Raw genomic sequence first — 21,146 nt, 5'->3', positions numbered from 1 at the left:
CAACACATACTGGATAGGTATAGGGGGAACGGGAAGGCTCAAAACGCAGCGTCTTTAGTCCAAGGCTCAAGTTCCGATTTTATTTTGCCTGCAAGTGAGTAGGGGTATTATGGTCATTTTTGTTGAAAATCGTTAAGATTTTGATTAGATGGAAATTACGGCCGCAACCAGTGAAGAAATAAAAAATAAAAAATTGAAATGGAGAAGTGGAGGGCTACGAGCAATTTCCGGCGATCATTGAAATCACTTCTCAGCCGTAGATTAAGTGCTGGTTCAGGTATCATCCGAGTTAGGGGTATTTGGTGGTCACATAGAGATTTTTTTTTCTTTTAGAAGCTTTCAGTACATAATCAAAAATAATTATCATTTGCGTCGACTTACATATCATATCGTTTTGATATGTTTAATATCACATCAATTCAGTACTATTCTTATTATCCTTTGATGGTCTCTTATTATTCACCTATAAATATAAAAATCTAAACACCACTAAAGTAAGTTGATTTGAGACTCATTTTCTTATTCCTACTTCCTTATTGACCTCATTCTATTTGACTTGTGTGACGAAATACAAATGCAAGAAACACACATTACCTTTGCCTCTTATCGTCTCTTCTGTTTTTTTAGGAATGCCCTAAGGTTAGAGCTTAGTACAAAAATTTGGCGTGCCAGGTAAGGAATCTTTTTTCACTACTTAGTCGAGTACAAAATAATACCGCCAAGGAAAAAAACTTTAGAAGAAAGAGAAACAACCGTCTCAGCTAGAACAAAAACCCATCATAGCCAATATTCTATCCAACCTGCTCAACCATAAATGGGACAGACCATGGAACAATTCAAAGCATTGATCGAACAGATATAGGCTTTCAAGCAGATGTTACAAACCATAATCCCATCGTAAGTTTTAAAAGTGTCTAACCTAATCACCTCTAGCTGAAGAATCGTTGTCAGACAACCGAGCCATGAATAGGTGGAAGCCTCTTAGGCTTCCAAAGAAGAGGAGTACACCACCCCAATCCACCAACACCCCAACCACAACTCAACATATGCTATGACCTAAAAATCCAAATAAATAAACCTTGAACTTCAACCTGAACAGAGATTTAAAAGCTCGAATGCAAGCTATGAAAAAAGAGCTAAAAATGAAAGTAGTAGCTTTTGAAGATGAGCTCAAGTTCTTGGAGATATCACCCTTCATTAAAGAAATTTATAAAGCCATGCCTCCCAAAAGATTTAAAATGTCGACTTTAAAAACATATGATGATACTTTCGATCATTTGAAACTTTATAGGACTAACACGATGATGCAAAGTGCAAACAAAACTCTAATATATAAAGGCATAGCTACCACATTGAAGGGTGTAACTTAATCCTAGTACAATAGTCTATAACTGAGGTCAATCACCATGTTCAAGGAGTTCAACCACTTTTTGTTATCTTGATTTATCTGTAATCGAAGAATGAAAAAAATAACTTTAAGCTTGATGTCGATCCACCAAGGTTGGAATAAATCTTTGAAAAGCTACATTACATGTTTTAAAGCAAAAACTCTGCAGGTTAAAGACCTAGAGCAAATAGCAGTTGTGGCCACTTTGATAAGTGGATTCAATGACAAAAAGTATCACCTAAAGTTAACTTTGTCACTAGAACCACCCGAAATTCTTACCAACGTTCTATTGATAGCTAAAAAGTACATAAGTTGAAGCTACAATGAAAACTAATTGAGGTGAAAGAGGCTTATCCCCCCTTCTTAGTCATAAAAAAGGTAAAGATTTTTATGATCTTTGCCTAAGAATGAGACAACATAGGGCTAGAAACCTTAGTGAAAAAAAAAAGCTACACTGCATGGAATACTTCTCAAAAGAGGATTCTAATGCAAATTGAAAATATCCCAACCTTAAATTGTCAAAGCCATTGATATAAAATACAAAGAGGGATTTGACTAAAAAATGTGCCTTTCACAGGGACATAAGCCATAATACTAAAAATTACATTGACCTAAAAAATAATATTGAAGCTTTGATAATGAGAAGTGAGCTGAAAAACTTTGTAGAGTAATGAAGACAAGGCTAGCCCAAGATAGATTATAAACAATACCAAAGAGAGCCCACTTAGGGTAAAGAAAAAAGGCTAGAAAAAGGAAAAAAATCAAAAGATAAAGCTAGGCAAAAAAAAAAGCCAAACTAATAACAATAGGCCGATCGTCAAAGTGATTAATGTGATCATTAGAGATAGCTTTACCTTGGTCAAGAAGAAATCCAACCCAAGCATGGTCATGGCAGTGGGCTATAGTAATTACGACTGTAACGTACAACTATGTAGTCAAAAGAATCCTGTTCGACAGTGGAAGCTCGATCGATGTTATATACTACGGCACCATGAAGAATATGAGAATTGGTAAATATTGGTTACAGTCGATTACTACAACATTGGTAAGATTCAGGAATGAATAGGAGCCTATGAAATGAGCAATCAAACTACCAATCTCTTTAAGGGTAGAACTCAGAACAATTACCTAAATCATAGAATTTATGTTGGTAAATATCCTATCAGCCTATAACATAATATTGGGTTGATCTAACCAGTCTATTATGTGATTAGGATCAACTTTTTATCTAAAAGTAAAATTTTCATCACCCAATGGGGTTAGAAAAGTTAATGGAAACTAGTCCATGGCACGTTAGTGTTATGTCATAATAATAAAAAAGAGGATTGGGAAGCAAACTAATAATTCGACTGAGAATGAAAGCACTGAAAAGGGGCAAATAGCAAAAATCGATAAAAAATAGGAAGCCGCAAGCAAAAACATAGAATGTAAGATTGACTTGATAGAAGTGTGCTCTTAAATCGCTTTGAACTTTTAAGCTTTAATTAAAAAAAAAACTTTTGTTCTATTTTTAAAAATTTTTTTAGGTAACTTAAAAGATGATTAAGCTTTTAAGCTGACATAAAGAACCTTATGTCATTTGGATTGAGCTAAAACGTTGACCAAAATACAGAATGAAATAAAAAATACAAAACCAATTTTACTACATACATATTTAGCAAGTTATCCACAATATACTAATCATCACGTCGGGATATATTTTGTAAGAAATGATCTTGACCTAATTAAACAAAAAGAGATAATTGATCAAAGGCCAAACTCAAATGAAAATCGACCTAAGCTAGTCTAAAATCTTGTAATAATTTCAGTCTAAGATGGCATCTTCAAAAAATAAATGCAGATCGAAACTAAACTTCAACATAAGGATAAGTTAATTCAATTTCTAAAAGATTATGCTGACTTGTTTGGCTGGACACCATTTGATAGGCCTAAAATTGATATCAAGGTAATGGTTCATAGGCTGCACATTAATCTTGAGGTAAAACTAGTTTGACAAAAAAAGAAAACTTTTACCCTAAAAAGACAACAAGTAATCAAGAAAAAGGTTGACAAATTATTACGAGCAAATATTATCAAGGAGGTCTACTATCTTGAATGGATAGCCAAATTGATCATGGTAAAAAAACATAACAAAAAATAAAAGATATGTCTTGACTTTACCTACTTGAATAAAGCCTACCCGAAAGATAACTTTTCTCTTCTTAGCATAAATCGACATAACTTTTCTCTCCTTAGCATAAATCGACTGGTGGACAATAATACTAAGCATGGCCTCTTCAATTTTATGGATGCTTATTCTGGTTACAACTAAATCAAAATAATAAGGGACAATGAGGAAAAGACACCGTTTATTACTAAGAAAAGTCCTTTACTATTACAAGGTAATGCCCTTCAAATTGAAAAATGTAGGGGTGACCTACCATAGGTTGGTAAATAAGGTGTTTAAAAATTAGATCAATCACAATATAAAAGTATATGTAGACAACATTATAGTCAAAAGTAAGAGCATGACTAAGTGCTTGAAAGACCTTAGAGAGACTTTCAACACTTTGAAAAAGTATAATATAAGGCTTAACCCAAGTAAATGTATTTTTAGAGTCATGTCGGATAAGTTTCTTGATTACATCACCAACAAAAAGGGAATAAAAGTAAACCTAGAAAATGTTCAAGTAATCCTAAACATAAAGGTGCTTACCTCGATAAAAGAAGTAAAGAGATTAACCGATAGAATAGCTCTCTTAAGTTGATTTATGTCTAAGTCAACAGAACAATGTCTGCCATTTTTCAAAATTTTCAAAAATATCTTTGATTTCATGTGGACTCTTCAGCATAAAAAAAGCTTTTAAAGAACTCAAAGAATTCTTATCCTCTCCATCCATTCCATCTAAGTCGAGGTCTGGCAAAATCTTATACTGATACTTAGCCATTATAAACCAAAGCATTAGCTCAATTTTGGTTTGAAAGAAGAAGGGAAACAAAGATCGATGTATTTTATGAGCAAAGTATTAATAGAGCTAGAAATTAACTACAGTGGTATAGAAAAGTTAGCTTATACAATTATCACTTTGACCAAAAAACTCAGGCTAATTTTTAAGCCTGAGACAGGTCTTACAGAAGCTCAGAATGTCGAAAAGGCTAATCAAATAGAATATAATGCTTAGCGAATTCAACTTGCACATTCTACCTAAGTCGATAATGAAATCTTAGGTGCTGGCAGATTTCATCGTGGAGCTATCCTCGAGCTTTCATGAAAAATAAACTGAGGAAAAATAGATACCTTAGATAAGAAAAGTTGGAAGCTTTTTGTTAATGGTTCAGCCATAGACCATAGTGGATGAGTTGATCTTATTTTTATCAACTTAAAAAGACAGCAATACCCATATAGCCTGATATTCAAGTTCAAGACTTCTAATAATGAGGCAAAATTTGAGACACTGATAGTTGATTTAAGGTTAGCCACCAAGCTCAACATTGAATATATAATCATGTATAGTGACTTTCAGTTAGTGGTTGACCAAATAATTAGAGAGTTTGGAGCTTGAGAGGATAAAATTAAAAAATCTCTAGATAAGGCATTGTCTTTAGTGGCTGGTTTCAAAAAAGTCAAGGTAAAAAAATATTGAGGTCAAAAAATTAATTAGCAAACTTTTTCTCTAAGTTGGCTTCAGAAATCACAACAAAAAGCCCATACTAAGTTTTGGTAGAAGAGCTAACATATAAAAACATCGAGGATAAGCTCGTAAGACAGAAAAAAACTTAGATGACACTAATCAAGGCATATTTGACCATGAAAACGCTACCAAAACATAAAATCCAAGCTAAAACACTAACGAGAAATGCTTTTCAATACATAATGATTAAGAAAAAATTATATAAAAGGTCTTTTAGCTTATCTTACTTAAGATATGTTGACGAAGAAAAGAAAGACTATGTCTTACGAGAAATTCATGAAGGAATACATGGAAACCACCTCAAACCTTGGCCATTAGCATATAAAGTGCTTAAGCAAGGCTATTATTAGTCCACTATTAGAAGGGACACAACCAAACTAATAAAAAGATGTGATAAATATTAGAGGTTTGCTCATGTATAGCATTTTTCCTCGATCGAGCTCACCCTTATCATCAACTTATGCCCTTCATGCAGTAGAGAATGGACATCCACAGACCATTAATTTTAATCACAGGCCAGAAAAGATTTATCTTAGTAGCAATGATTACTTCACCAAATGACTTGAAGCCGAGGCTTTGGTCACTACCACAAAGGCCTAAGTCAAGAAATTTATGTGAAAAAATATAGTTTATAGATTTGGCTTGTCTCAATCCATAATAATGGATAATGGCAAACAATTTAAAAATTTGAGGTTCAAGAAATGGTATTCAAATCAACTTCAAGTTCATGTCAGTTGCCCACCTTTAGTCTAATGGGTAGGCTGAAGCTACGAACAAGACAATATTAGAAGCCTTGAAGAAAAGATTTGATGTCAAAAAAGGAAAATGAGATGATAAGCTACTAAGGGTGCTATGGGCCCTAATAATAACCATAAAGGTACTAATTGGTGAAACCTTATTCCATTTGACATTTAAAATAGAGGTTATGATACCTGTTGATATTGACTTTTAGAACTTAAGAGTTGAATTAAGGTAAAAATAAATAAATAAATAAATGCTTAGGGTTGACCTAGACCTTATCGAAGAATAGAGGGATATAGTCCTAACACGAATAGTAGCTTATCAGCAGAATGTGGCTAGTTATCATAGTAAAAGGGTCTAACATAGGCACATTAGGAATAATGACTGGATACTTAGAAAAGTTAAAGCCTCAAGAGTAGATGACTGAGGTAAAAAATTAGTCGCGACCTGAAAAGAATCATATATAGTTAAATAGATCATCCATGATATGACCTACAAGTTATAGGATATGAATGGCAACATGGTATCAAAGGGTGGAATATAAATAATTTAAAAGTATACTTTTAATAGGTCGATCTAAATTGAGCTCACACTTGTATACTATACTTGAATGCAGAAATCAAATTATGCTTAATGAGCTTATGCCAAATTGATCTAACAAAATTTGACCTAGAACTTAGATAGATTCTTAAGTTAATTTAATCCAAGTGATTATGTAAATCCTCAGTTCAGTTAATCGGACTTAAATTATTTTGATTAACCATGCTTAAACTTGCGTGAATAAAAAAAATTATGACAAAATTAAGTTGAAACTTAGACTAAACTAAACAAAAAAATTTTTTATTTCATTTTTGTTAAGTACAAAAGTTATTTATTAGATAGGTTATCAAAATCTGAAGTCATTACAAAAACTGATCTCATACATTAACTAAAAATTTACAAAAGTTAAAAATTAAAAAAAATCACATGTAAAAAATATCAGTAGTAGCAACAACATCCCCATCAACAAGAGCAATAGTAACAATCTCAGCCTTTTTGACCTTCTTTACCTTATCTTTATTACCCAGAATAAACTTGAGCTTGATGTTTATGGCCTCATCATTGTCCTTCTCTTCCTCTCTTCTTTCACCTTGGGCTGATTTGGAAAAGGCCTCAATCTGATATTATTGATATCAATATCAAAAGGGTTGAGGTTGAAGGCAAAGAATTTAAGCTATACCTTATTATTGGCTAGCTAAAAAGCACTGAGCATGTTCTTTTTGAAGAACTCTACCTTAATTTGAAAGCACTCATTGAAAGCCTTGAACTTTTCCATAGCCTTTGCCTTCAACTTTTTTTCTCTCCCTAACCTCCAGCTCGACCTTACTTTTGCTATTTCAACACGAGTATCGTTGAGCTTGAGCTAGGCCTACTCTTTCATGGACTTAGTCGAGGTTTTATCAACCGAAATGGCTTCTAGCTTTGTTGTAAGTTCGTCGTTCTTTTTTCCTAAGCTCAGCTTTCTTTTTGTTGGATGCACGAAGGCTAGACCTGACATTACCTAATGCGTTTGACCATATCCTTCTTGGCTTTTAGTAGATGACTCATAAAAGGTAGGCGTGGTGGAGTACTTAGCTGGTGTTCTCCAGAGGCTAAGGTGTGAACTTTTATTGGATTATATAGAAAGAACTTAGACTTAGAAAAATAAAAAATAATAAGAAATAGAGTTGAAGCTAGGTAATACTCACTAAGAGAAGGGATTGTGACCTTGCAGAACCTTATCACCACATTAAAGTTTATGGTACGATCGACGGTTAGACCATACTCTAACCTTGTCAAGGTCTTCTCCAAGCTAGACCTCAATAACTTAGCCTCGGAGTTTTCGAAAGTGAAAGAGAAAACCTGCACTCGTGGTTTTTTTATAGAAGAAGAAGATGTTGGTGCTGATATTAAAGATAGATGCCAGTTAACGCTTGCCTTCATTTTTTGAGCTATAGAAGAGCAATGCAATGAAATGTTGATGACTTTGTCTTTCTTATGAGATGGAGTCTTGAGTTGAATTTTTTGGCCTTTTTTGGGCCTGGGGATATGCTGGTACAACCTAAAGTCAAAATTATCGTTGGTAGCCATCTCTACAAAATCGAGCTAATAGTTAGATAAAATTAGGTTAAAATAAAATTCTACGAGGTTATCTTAAACCTACCTCAATACTCCATCTTGTTTATTACGTTGAAAGAGGTCAGCTTGTGGGCATTAATGATGAGCTTCTCTTTAAGGGTATGTTCTAAAATTATATCTTGATATGATAGATCCAGGATAGAAAAAGCCACCAATGCATCCATAAAAGCGTTAGACATACTTCTTATCTCCCAAGCTTCATCCTTGGGAGTAGCTTTAACCACGAGCTCACAATCTTTATTTATTTTTTACTTATCGAGACAAAAAAAGTAACTTTTAATTTTTTAATGAGCTCAGACAATCGATAAATAATTTCTTATTGAGTCGAGATGTTATGTAGCACCACCTATTATCAATTTGGTATTTTTTGAGAGAAAAAAATTCTCTAAATAGGAGAAAAAAAGGAAAAATGTTTAAATACTAACAAAGAAAGATGAAGGCAACTATGTACCGTACATAATTAGGAGTGAGTTGAGTGATAGTTAAATTATAAGAATTAAAATCGAAATAAATAAAAAATGAAATGAAAATCTTAGATCAATCATAAAAGAATCCCAATATACATAGAGCCAATGTGGCTCCAATCTATCAATGACTTGATTTGAAGAGTTCATCATTATTATATTGTACTTTTTTAAAAAAAAAAAGAAAAATCATCGTTAGAATGTCGATGTGATAAGTTGAACACATGTTAAGACAACCTTCAAGATTTACCCTGCCATTTAGTTCGCTCATCATAACCTTAGGGATCATACCAAGGTTACATAGAGTATATACAAGGACCTCGATCAGTTCATCCTGCTTCATAAGACTCTTTTTCTCACTGTCACTTTATTCGATCAAGGTACTCCCTTCTTCTTGTTCCTCCTTAGAACCTTTCTTATCAGAATCTTCACTATCAAAAGACTCTAACTTGTGAAGAAAACCAAGATTCCAAGGTGGAACTGTAGCTGAGAGTAACTCAATTCTGAGGGAAGAAGAAAGAGGTAGAGACCCTTCAAAAGAAGAAACTATCTCAACAAGAATTGACTAAGGTGGAATAGAAGTGACAATGGGAATATCGATAGAGAAAATAATAAAAACAGAAGAAAATTAATATGATTGAACCCCATAAGGGGGAATAAAGGAAGATGAAAGAAAGTCGGCCATAGAAGATGGATCGACTTAAGAGATAGAGAAAGGTGGTGGATTTTATAGGTCGAAGTATACTAAGCATATAGCTCTTCTGTTATTAGGACCCGTTCTCTTTTTGCCCGAACATTTTCTTCATATTGTCGTTGCTTTTCTTCAAACATCGGGTTGAACTAGAAAACCATATTTTCATAGTTACGATTTTTGATGAATGGTGGAATTAGATCATCATCATTTTGCTCATGTTGACCTCCCTTAGATTTTACCCGATAACTCCCGACCTCCCCAGAACGTACATTAGAAAACATAGTTAAGAATATGTATCGAAAAAAGTGTAAAAAAACTTTAAGGTTGAAAAGCTTTTAAGGTTAGAAAGTTCAAATTAGATTGATAGCAAAGAAAGCAAAAAGGTGGAAAATTGGAGCCCTAACACCCTTTTATATACCCATGCAGTGATCAAAAGAATGGCACAGATCATTTCGTATGTCAAAATGAAAATGGACAGATGTCTCTTCGTCTTTCTTCTCCAAATTTTCTCACTAAACTATCTCTATTATTATTTAATGCTATTAGACCATCTGGACTAGACAAACCCTAGCTTAGATCGGCCAGACCGGACAACTCTTTGGAACAAAATGGATGCCCAGCTTATTGCTAAAGTTCAAAGTAAAGGCTCAAACTCAAACCCTTGAAATAAAACATAAGTTTCACATCGACTAGACAAGTTCCACCACTAATTTCGAATCACTCCAACCAGTTTACACCTTGGCAACCTTCAAGCTAGTCATACACTCAGCTTAAGATACAAGCACAGGATCCGATCCTAATCAGATCGGACAATGACTTAAGATTATTTATCTCTCGATACCGACCTTCTTATTGACGTCGCTTTAAAGAATCAAATTTCACATCATTCTTCTTTTTCCAACCTACCTTACACTGGATGTGTTGATCAAACAACCAGCAACCTGATACTCAGACTATTTGGTGGGGGACATAGTATTAGGAGCATTTGGTGGTTAAAAGGGCATAGTGATCTTTTTTCATCTTAAAAGCCTTCAACAAATAACCAAAGGTATTTATGTCATTTATATCAACTTGACATGTCAGGTCGGTCTGACATGCTTAGTGCCATATCAGTTTCGCACTGTCCTTATTGTCCCCTAATGATCCACTATTGCATACCTATAAATATGAAGGTCTAGACACTACTAAAGTCAGTTGATTCGAGATCTATTTCCTTCTTCCTATTTTCTTTCCGACCTCATTCTGTCTTACTTGTGTGTCAGAGTTCAAACACAAAGAATACATATTGCCTTTTCCTCTTACGACCATTTTTAAAAAGTTAACTTCAACCAAACACCGAAAATCATTTTTCCAAAAATCAGTTTTGTGAGCCTAAATCTTACTTAAACATCGTTTTTCCTTTTTGTTTTCAACAGTTTTATAGTGTTTTAATCAAAAGAGGAGCTTTTAGATTGGTTTGAATCCGATCAGCGATTACAAACTTCTCGGAGAAGAGAATGCGATTCAGTCAGATATTTCAGTTCAGTGTGGACGCTTGTTCAGAGAAATCCTTCATTTTCGACGTTAGATTTCGATGACATTAGTTATTTTAAGCTGTTAATAGGAGAGAAAAATGTTATTCAAGATGAGGATAGGCTCGAAACTGTAAATACGGATTGGATGAATAAATACAAAGGCCCCAGTAAGCTTTTGCTTCAGCCTCGAAGTACTGAGGAGATTCACCTTCTAAATTTTTGCTCTTCAAAAACTTTCGAAATTTTGTTATATCTACAGTTACTAAAATCTTAGGTATTGTTATGTAGTTTTATATGCGTTTTTGTATTGCAGGTATCACAGATTCTTAGATATTGTAATTTAAAGTGTTTGGCTATTGCTCCTAAGGGGGAAATACTGGTCTTGTTGGAGGGAGTGTTCCTGTTTTCGATGAGGTAATTTCATCTGTTGTCTGATACTCTTTTTGGTGGATGGTTTCTTTTTGTCTTAGACTAAATGAATTGCTTTTTGCTGATATGATTCTTCTGGTGATTGTTAATGTTGGTTCTATTAATAATATCATAAGATTTGACAAGGTATATTTTTATTTCATTTCTCCACTTTGTTTCTTGCTTATTTCGTTTCCAGCCTATGGACTCTTAAGGACCTTCTTTCGTTTTGATTTATGGTTTTGGGGAGTGGATCTTACTTACTATAATTCACTAGGACCTTATGAATTTCTTATGAGACTTTGTGAACAAAGAAGAAATAGTACATAGAAATGAAATCCTTTTGGTATAAGATACCCAACTATCTTATTATGATGACATAAAACTATAAATAAATTTCTATAGGTCCTAATTTATTCTGGTTAATTTAGAATTATAAATGAACCTATATTTGATAAAGGAAAACAAAACTTTCCCATCATACGTATGAAAGATTTTTGTATGCTATATTTCAGGTCAGTGGTATATTGGTATGTGAAGCAGAGTGCATATTAGAAAACCTTCTCTCTTTCCTGGACAACCAAGGGTAGTTGCCTGCTATTCTGCCAATTTCTTTTCTTTCTTTATGGACCTGTAATGTTATACCTCTGTCACCTCTATCTGCGGATATTGATCTATCGTTACTCATTCTATATGAGTATATGCTTTGTTTTAGATTTATTATGCCTCTGGACATACGGTACAAAAGGAAGCTGTCAAATTGGTGGAAATGTTTCAACTAATGCTGGTGGTTTGCGCCTTGTACGTTATGGTTCAATTCATGGGAATGTACTCGATAAGAAATCTTCTTGTTGATTGGACTTTGAATTTCAATAATTGGACATTTTATTTACTTCAATTTCCCTTTTTTTGGGCTTTTAATTTCTGCAGTATAAATGTATAGAGGTAAGGTGGGTCTGCCAATCAGAAAGGGAAAATGAAAAAAATAAAAGCCACCTGAGTTAAGTATGCACCTGCTAATGGGAAAGTTTTAGGGCATTGTATTTTCAGCCAGCTTGTATATGAGGTTTTATCATATTTCTGAAGCATTATTGAAGAGCTTAATTTGTTCTATGGCTGGAGTCTGGTGACTGATAGCACGGCTTGCAGATCTAAATAGTAAAGGGCAGCCCAATGCGTAAAGCTCCCTCTATGTATGGGCCTGGGAAAGGTTGGACCCACTGGGTCTAATATAGACAATCTTACCTTACATTTTAACAAGAGGCTGTTTTCACGACTTGCACCCGTGACCCCCCAATCGCATTGCAGCAACCTTACCGTGCCCCAAGTCCCCCATCCTTAATATCTAAATGGTAAACAATAAAAATAAAAATGATTATTAGATTCCTTAGGTTATATTCCTGTGTATCACAGGAGATATGCCCATTTTCAGGGTTTCAAATTCACGGTTTCTGAAGTATGTTTTGATAAATATTAATAAAATAAATAAAATAATTTTTTTTTAAAGAAAGAAAAAGATATATGTAATCTTTATTTGGATAATTAAAATTAATAAAAGAAAGAAAATGAAAGAGATTTTAACAATTATTGTTTGGATAAAGAGTAAAAAAGAAAGAAAATGATTCATTATAATAATTTTTTTAATTATAATATTTTATTACTTATGATTTTAGAGTATTTCTGGATCATGATATGTTTATTATCTTATCTAACCTCACAATTGCTATTATATCAATGGTTTTTAATCAAGTAAAATAAAAAAATATTTTACAAACATGCATCGATGGATTTTGAGTTAGTTTGTCATTTTATAAACCCAAAAATATATCTATTCATATTTAATCATTCATCAAAATCAAATTATCAAAAAATTATAAAAAAATTTTATATTAAAAGAAATATGTGAAACTTACTTGAAAAAAGAGATAACTTTGAAAAAATTATAGGATAATTGTGATCTACTTAGATTTTTTGTTAGGTTTTTAGTATTAATAAAAAGATAGACATAATAATCTTTTTATAAAAAAAAAATATTTTTCAACTTTCTTTTCCTTAACTTTTCTTCTAAATTGAGGTATTAAAAAAATTGAGTTTATAAGATAAATAAAAGGTTATTTGATCTTTACTTTTTTTTTTTTTAAATTAAAAATTTATCCAAACAAGAGAATGGGAGTTTTATTTCTTTTACATTCCTTTACTTTACTTTCTTTTTTTTCTTTTTCTCTCAATCCAAACACACTGTTAAGTATTTACAGTTTTTTTTTTGTTCTCACACTAAAGTTCTTGATGCCTATTCTCTAAAAGGAAAAGATACACAAATCTCTGGACATGGAATAATGTTAATGGTGGAATGATGTGGAGGAAATGATCTTGAAGTTGAAGAGCTCAATAGTCGAGCTGTTTAACTATTATTAACATGTTGACTATTCCAGTATTCAAAGACCTACTATCTACTTATCTTGTAAATTTTTTTTATGGAGATCTTCAGGATTTGTTTTGCTCATGCCAGTCTCAACTGAAGCATGCTTTTCTCATTCCCTTGTAGGTCTTGAAATTGTTTTAGTAAATGGCGTTATGACTTGAAGCATTTGTTTATAGGTGGGCGCCTTATAATTTAGTAATGGAATTGTTGCAAGTACATTTCTGGGAAACGAAGGATACCATTTTCAGTGAGTAACTTCCTTTATAGATCTTCTATCATCGTAGTGCCAAGTGAAGGATCTCTTAGAATTGTAACTAAAGTTTCTATGTCGACCCCTCTCAACCTGTCTTGGGTAAAGTATATCTTTTCTTGCATGTAAAGATGATTCTAGCTGTCAAGTTTAATCTACTTCCATACCCTAAAATTTCTTTTCTTGAGAACCATTTATGCTAAATTATGATGCAGACCCAAAAACTTGTATAGCAGAAATGATAGTAAGTTAGTAACAGGAGGAAAAAATAGAGGAAGAGTATACTAGAGGTGATAGTAAGAAAAAGAGGAGAAAACCAAAAAATAGAGGAAAAATAAGAAAAATTCAGAAAGAGAAGATAGGTGTCATATTCTCATAACAGAGTAAACAAGACAGTACCAATCCTTTCCTTTTGTGCTGATCATACCATGACAGCTGCATTCTGAGAATCTCGGAGATGCCAGCAGCTCTCTCATTGCCTCTTCAAACGGTAAACAGTCTACTTAAATAAGGGTGCATGACAGCTGGTACAATACCACTGCTCCCCTTTTGTGCTAATCATACCATGACAGCTGCATTCCAAGAATCTTGGAGATTTTAGCAGCTCTCTCCTTACCTCCTCAAACGGTAAACAATCTACTTAAACAAGTGGTAGGCCTCACATGCCAGAAAATTAACTAACAATCCAAAATATAAAAGAACAGGTCCAATATTCAAGAATAGTTATCATCAATAGATTGGCCTGTATCAAATTAATGCTAAATAATAGGATAATAGGCATCATTGTTGTCTGCTTACCATTTTGTTCCCCTTGTTTATTAGAAACTTCTCATGGAAGCAAAAAAGAAAACTCGGGGAGATTCTATCTGCTTTTAAATTTTTGGATAACCAGGCAATTTGGTTAGCTTTTTGTGGCATTTTCTAACTCTTTTCTTCGTCTGTGTTATATAGCTATTTTTTCTGCTAAAATCATTTCTTTTGACTTTCATATTTTGACTGGATTAAGGGTTCTTGAAAACTGTTTTCCTGATTTATTAATGTATAGTCCTGCAAGCTTAGTTGTTTATGGTTGAATGAAGGCTGGAACAGAAACATCGCTAATTTGTTATACTTTTCTATATTTGCTTCCTACTTATTGCATTTTATCTGCTAGGTTTTGCACATTTAGACGAAGTTTGGAATTCATTACGTGCTTTAATGCATAAATTTTATGTTCTGATTGAGATAACCGGCGGTGATGAATCTTATGATAGGTAAATGTTTGTCAATTGGTTCATATTCATGTATTGTTAATAAGTTTTTCTCTTATACATCTTTTCATTATCTTTTGTCTCCACCATCCATAATAGGAGAGACACACAGACCTGACTGAAATTCAAATGACAATTGCAAGACAAAACTGCTGAAATTAACTAACAGATTAAACTTCTTGAATTCTGACCACCAAAAAATACTTCTTGAATTGCACATTTTTTGGATGTTTGGGTACTTGATGCTGTCAAATGATCTTTCATTAACTGTTTTATGGATAGCAATCCATATGTACTTGGTTCTTATGACTTCTGGTGTCTCTTCCTGAAAAGAAAAAGATCACTAGATAAGTATAGAATTTTTGTGGATTGATTCTAATATCTATTTTCTGCTATCGATGCTCTTCAATATCTCTATGAGTTTTCAAAATTATAAGAATTCTTGCAGGCAGAAACTTGACGCTTTCTTACTTAGCTCATTGGAAGGTGGTTTGACTTCTGATGGTGTTCTTGCTCTACACATTAACCAAGCATCCTTGTTTTGGCGAATACGTGAGCTTCCCTTTTCAATGCCACATATTTCTTTCACATTTTTTTTTCAATTTATAATCATTGGGGATGCTTCCAATCTCTTTATGCTTGGATGTAGTTGAAGGTTCTTAACTTACGTTGCAGGGTATACCAGAAGCATTAATGGAAGCTGGTGATGTTTACAAATATGATTTGTCATTGCCTGTCGAAAAGATGTATAATCTTGTGGATGACATGAAAGTAAGACTTGGTAAGCAAAGTTGTTAATGTTACCGTCTATAAATTGCTTTCTCTTTTCCAAGTGGCAAGACATTATGATTTTTCTTTTTGGTAATTCAATGTGTTTTTTTTTTTTTTTTTTGGTTAGTAAATTACTTATCCACCTTTTCATAGAATAGAAATGTTTTTCAAAGTCCACTGTTTATCTGCATCTGAAATTCTCAGATAATTTGGCCAAAGTAGTCGGATATGGTTATATTAGTGTTGGTGCCGAACTTTGACCTTAGAGTATTTTTATAAATGTAAAAAGGAAAAACAGTTAGAGGCAAAAACATGGGATATTCCTTGTGTTTGTGCTCCAAGTAAGTAAGGATCAGGTTAAAAAGGAAGTGAGAAGGTAATAATGAGAGACAGATATAGGTTAGAAGAACCTAGTTTCATGGTGCCTGAATTTTCATATTTATAGATAAGTTGAAGGGGACAAAAATAGGACAACTAGGGTAAGACTGAGATGAGATGGTACTGGAGATGTCAAACTAACTTGATACAAATGACCAAGATACGTTTGTTTGTCTACTAAAAATTGAAAGAGGAAAAAAGATCACTATGTTCTTTTGACAATTATATACCCTTAACACTTAGCAATGAGAATTTACATCTTCATATATCTACTCCATAGTATGGTAATAGAGTAATATCCTTTATAACTTGGAGAATGCTTCCATATTTTTATTAAGGACACTATTTAAAGTTTCCATATTAGTAATATCTTTTACGATAATGTATTAAAAAGGGGAAATTTTATTTACACCTCACTTTCTACTCTATACACATCACTTTTAAATGCACCCAAAATTCAAATTCAATTCCCTATTTTTACTAAATACACTCACATTCCTTACTTTTTATTTTCCATTCTTACCATTTTTTTTTCTCTCTTCATTTTTTGAAATTTACATTTTTTGAAATGAATATCCCAGAAACTTTAAGACTTCTTGAAAATAGATTTCTAAGAAGCTTTAAAGATTATCAGATATCCATTATCGAGAAGCCTTAAAGCTTCTCGGATATCCATTTCTAAAAAGCTTTAAGGCTTCAAGGATATCAATTTCTGATAATCTTTAAAATTTCTCGGATATCTATTTTCGAGAAACTCGATTTCACTTCTGAAAGTAAATTTTTTAACCTTAATACGTAGATCCATGTCCTATAAGCTGCTCAAAAATGACTTAATTGAAAATATATGTGCTTATGAACCTATTTACTTGATCATGTGTGTGAATGAAACAAAAATTGATATTATCAAACATGCATGGTATAAACTTATTCTTTCTCTTGAGACTCCAAAAAACCAAGAATACCATTTTCTAATTTTCTGATTTTGTTTGGGTAAAAGGGCGTTCTTAGTTTTCTAGTCTTAAGATGAACATTTTTATGCTCATGTGTGCTTAAGAACTAATATGTCTATTCCATTCACATATATAATTAAGTAAGCATGGGCATGACTTATGTGTGTGTATGCATGCTAGTTTGAGCTTGAACACCCTAAAGAACATTGATGGAATTAAGCCATATCTCGAAGAAATCGTTAAAGATGTTTGGAGACATTAATCAAGAGAATGATTTATTTTAGTATTATTTATTTTAAGATTAAATGTATTTATTTTATTTAAATTTAAATTAAACGTTATCAAGAGTTTATCATTAAATATATATTTAAACAAAATTTTATATATTTTCAAAAATTGATTTATAAAAATATAATATAACTTTCAAAAATTTATTTTAAAAAATTATGCTGTCGTTTTTGGATATAGATTTCCCAAAGTTACATTTTAGAAAATCTATTTCCTGGAGTTATAATTTTGAAAAAATAATATAATTTTTGAAAATCTATTTTTGATATTTATGAAAGTAGTTTTGGCGTGTATAAACTATTGAGGGTATTTTTATCATTTAATAAAAATTAAATTGATATTTGTTATGTGGGTATTTTTGAAAAAAAATTTTGTAGTGTATTTAGAAGCTCCCAATTAGAAATCATTTAATTACATACCTACAATTGCATTTAATACAAAAATTGTAATACCTGGTCTTATAAAGCCCAACAAATGTTAAATTGGACACTTGGTTATTAGCTTATGAGTTTTATTAAAGTAAAAAATAATAATAAAAGGAGGAGAAAAACTAAGAAAACCTATCAGCAGTTTTTTTTCCTCATTAGTTTTCTCTGCCAATAGAACAAAACAACTTGGGAAATTGAAGTAGACCTAGAGAAGTAGAAGTGAGGTTGGAATTTGAAATTTTAGTCTCCTAATTGATAGAATAAGTAAGATTAGTCTTTTAATTTGTTTAATTTTGGTGTTTATGAAAAATACACAAGTATTAATTTAGGGCTTTTTTTTTTTTTAAATTTCATGTCAACCTTCTAATGGTTTTTGGTGGCATATTTGGTATATTTGGTATTGATTGAAAGCTCTCTTAAAGATCTTTACAATGGTTTTTATAGCACCTAATTTGTTTTTCTATTTTGAAAGTTGTGAATTTTTTAAGTTGTGAAAAAATAGATGTTTGACAATTTTGATGACTCTAACTTTGAGTTTCCAAAACTCTTGACATTTCAATAACCTTTTTTGATTAATTCTTTGAGGGTTTTTTCCAATATGAAATGTGATCCTTATAGTAGTATATTTTGTTTGGTCACATGAGTTATACACCGAGAGAACCAAAGACTTAAAATTAGCTTTATGAATTAAAAAATTTTAAAAATTTAAGTTGTTTGTGATAGATTTTCAAAATTTTGACCTTTAACTTAAGTTTTTGAAAATCATTTCTTTTGAAACAAAATTTTAAGTTGTAGTTTAACATCCTACTTTAAATTGTTACTTTTTTTTTTTGTTACTAGAAACTACAGTATGCTAGATATTTTGTGGTTCAAAATAAATCAAATGATCATAAAATATTAAAATTTTAGAATTTAAAATATTGTGTTTTTATATTTTAAAAATTGTTTTTTTTTTCAATAATCGATCTAAAATATTATAAACAATAAAAATTTTGATTATTTGAATTTTATTTATTTTTGGTTAAATAAATATATTTCGGGAAATTATCTTTGAAGTGATGCTATTTTGAAAATTTTTTTCTTTAAGAAAAATATAAAAAATTAAATCTTCATCCATATTAAGATTATTTTCCTTGAGAAATTATTTTTATTATTGAATTTTTGTTTTAGTTTCTAATTTTTTATTTTTAATACATTTTTAGATATTTTCATAACACAAAAAATTGATCTAATTTTGAAATATATTTTCAAAATAATTTTGTTTGTAAGGGAGGTTATTAACACATACCCTAAGTGTTCTAGAAAAATCAAGAAAAATCAACAGAGAATCTCGATTTTGTTTTGATAATTTAGTAGCATTAATTTATGATATTGAGCATTTTGAAATAATAGACTTTGAGAGGTTTGGAATGTTTTACTTTTTTGTTTCGGTTCTAACAAGATAAGGTAAGTGATTTGACCTTTTTTTTATATTTTATTTCCTGAAAATTAGCTTCATTATGTTTAGATTTTATATATGTAAGACATAATACTCTATCTTTTTGTTTGTAAATCGTGTTAAGCATGCAAAATAAATATATAATTTCCTTATTATTAATTTGAAATATAATTTTGATATTGCTTTGATCTCCGATTTTGATTTTGTAATAATATATTTTTATATTCATCGATTTTTAAAATATAAAATTTTATTTTGGAATGATATATGAAATTTATTGTGTTCGAATTATGTTTTTAAAAAGTATATGAATATTAAATTCATATATATTGAGTATTCCAAAATATGTTTTCTTTTTTGTCTATAATATGACTATGTATTAACTATGTCAATGGAGGTTAATTGTTGGTAATGTTGACATATACTACGTGATTTAAAAAATGGTTTAAAATATTATCACCGGTTGATAATAATAATTTTTGTTCATTGTGCTACTAGTGATATATTGTTGTCATATTACACTAACAGAGAATTGTGATTTTGGTTCTGTTTAGTGCAATTGTTCGATTGTTTCTTATATATTTTTATCTCATTGCATTAAGAGATAATTATGATTTTTTTTCTGATTTTGACCGATGCCACATAAGTTGAGTGTGATTGTAGTATGTTAAGAAAGACAAATAAAACTTATAATTTTATGATATTTTGTTTCACTTTATTTATCTGAAAGCATAATTGCTAAAAATATGTTTATAAATTCAATATTACCTAACAATATTTTCAAATCTTATAATTAATATTTTGACATAAATATTTTGTAGCATGTTTAATCCAATTAAAAAAATGTCGGTTATTTGCTGAGTCATTATACTTATTATTATTATTTTTTAATTTTGATTGTATCTTTGGAGGTTTAATTTTGATGACCACTTGGATTAACAAGATTAACATTTGTCTTTGTTATAGCTTTTGAAGTGACTATTTTGTTATCAATATTAAAGGATTTGTTAGTAAAAATTTTAGTAAATTCGATTCATTTGTAAAGTGTATAATTTTGGAGACTTTATATTTTGTTAACCATTAATTTGAAAGTTATTGGAGATTTCAAATTTTGATTTAGTTTGAAATTTATTATCTTACATGCTTATGCTTATGAGGTTCATCTCATGAATGTGTAATGTTGTGAAATCTTAAATTCTTTCAATTCGAGATGTGACAAAAAAATAATACTATAATTGGTAATTTAACTAACTTTAAAGAGTGCCTAAGGATAGTCGATAACAAAACCCTCTTATTAATTATCTGGAATATTGCAGATTTTAGAACAAATTGAACCCTAAGTCTATGAATGGACATCTAAGCACCGAGGGAGTATCAGTGCTGAACATGGCCCGGGATTGATGAAAGCTAACAAGATTTATTACAACAAATCTCCTGAAACTGTGGGTCTTTTTTTTTTAAAACGACAGGTACTACAAATTTCTGTTTGCTGGTTTCTTTTCTGGGAGTTGATGGTTGCTTCATGAAGAGTGTCTAAAAAGAGAATCTGTTTGGATAGGTACAGATAATGGGTTCCATCAAAAAGTTACTTGAACCCAATGATAGTCAACCCCCATAAAGTTCTTCCACACTCACTCAATCCATAGTCCTGGGGCTGGAAACACGGCCCTTGAACCCTTCCTCTCATTTCAAAATTTAAAAGAATCTCATACAACTTTAGAATATGTGAAGGAAAAGATGACATGAGATGAAAATGGGAAAAGGGGGGCCAAGCAAATTTCCATGAAGAATATTGATCTAGCAACCAAAGGGCATCTCTTCTGATATTATCCAAAACATTGGATAAGAGATTGAAACGTGTAACGATGCAGGTGAATAACACTGAAAAACAATTTAAACTTCATTGCACCAGCAAAATGTTTTTTGTAATGTCAT

The 21,146-nt window shown here is 31.4% G+C and overlaps 1 pseudogene; it reads left to right on the top strand.

Moving 5' to 3' along the window:
* The first annotated feature begins 94 nt into the window (after positions 1-94).
* Positions 95-20,857, top strand: LOC111293280 (D-2-hydroxyglutarate dehydrogenase, mitochondrial-like; annotated as a pseudogene).
* The last annotated feature ends 289 nt before the right edge of the window (positions 20,858-21,146 follow it).

Source organism: Durio zibethinus, chromosome 10 (assembly GCF_047325235.1).
Source record: "Durio zibethinus cultivar Kanyao isolate XHJ-2024 chromosome 10, ASM4732523v1, whole genome shotgun sequence".
NCBI classification, from domain to species: domain Eukaryota; kingdom Viridiplantae; phylum Streptophyta; class Magnoliopsida; order Malvales; family Malvaceae; genus Durio; species Durio zibethinus.
Note: the sequence above shows the minus strand (reverse complement) of the source record. Positions and strands in the feature narration are given on the sequence as shown.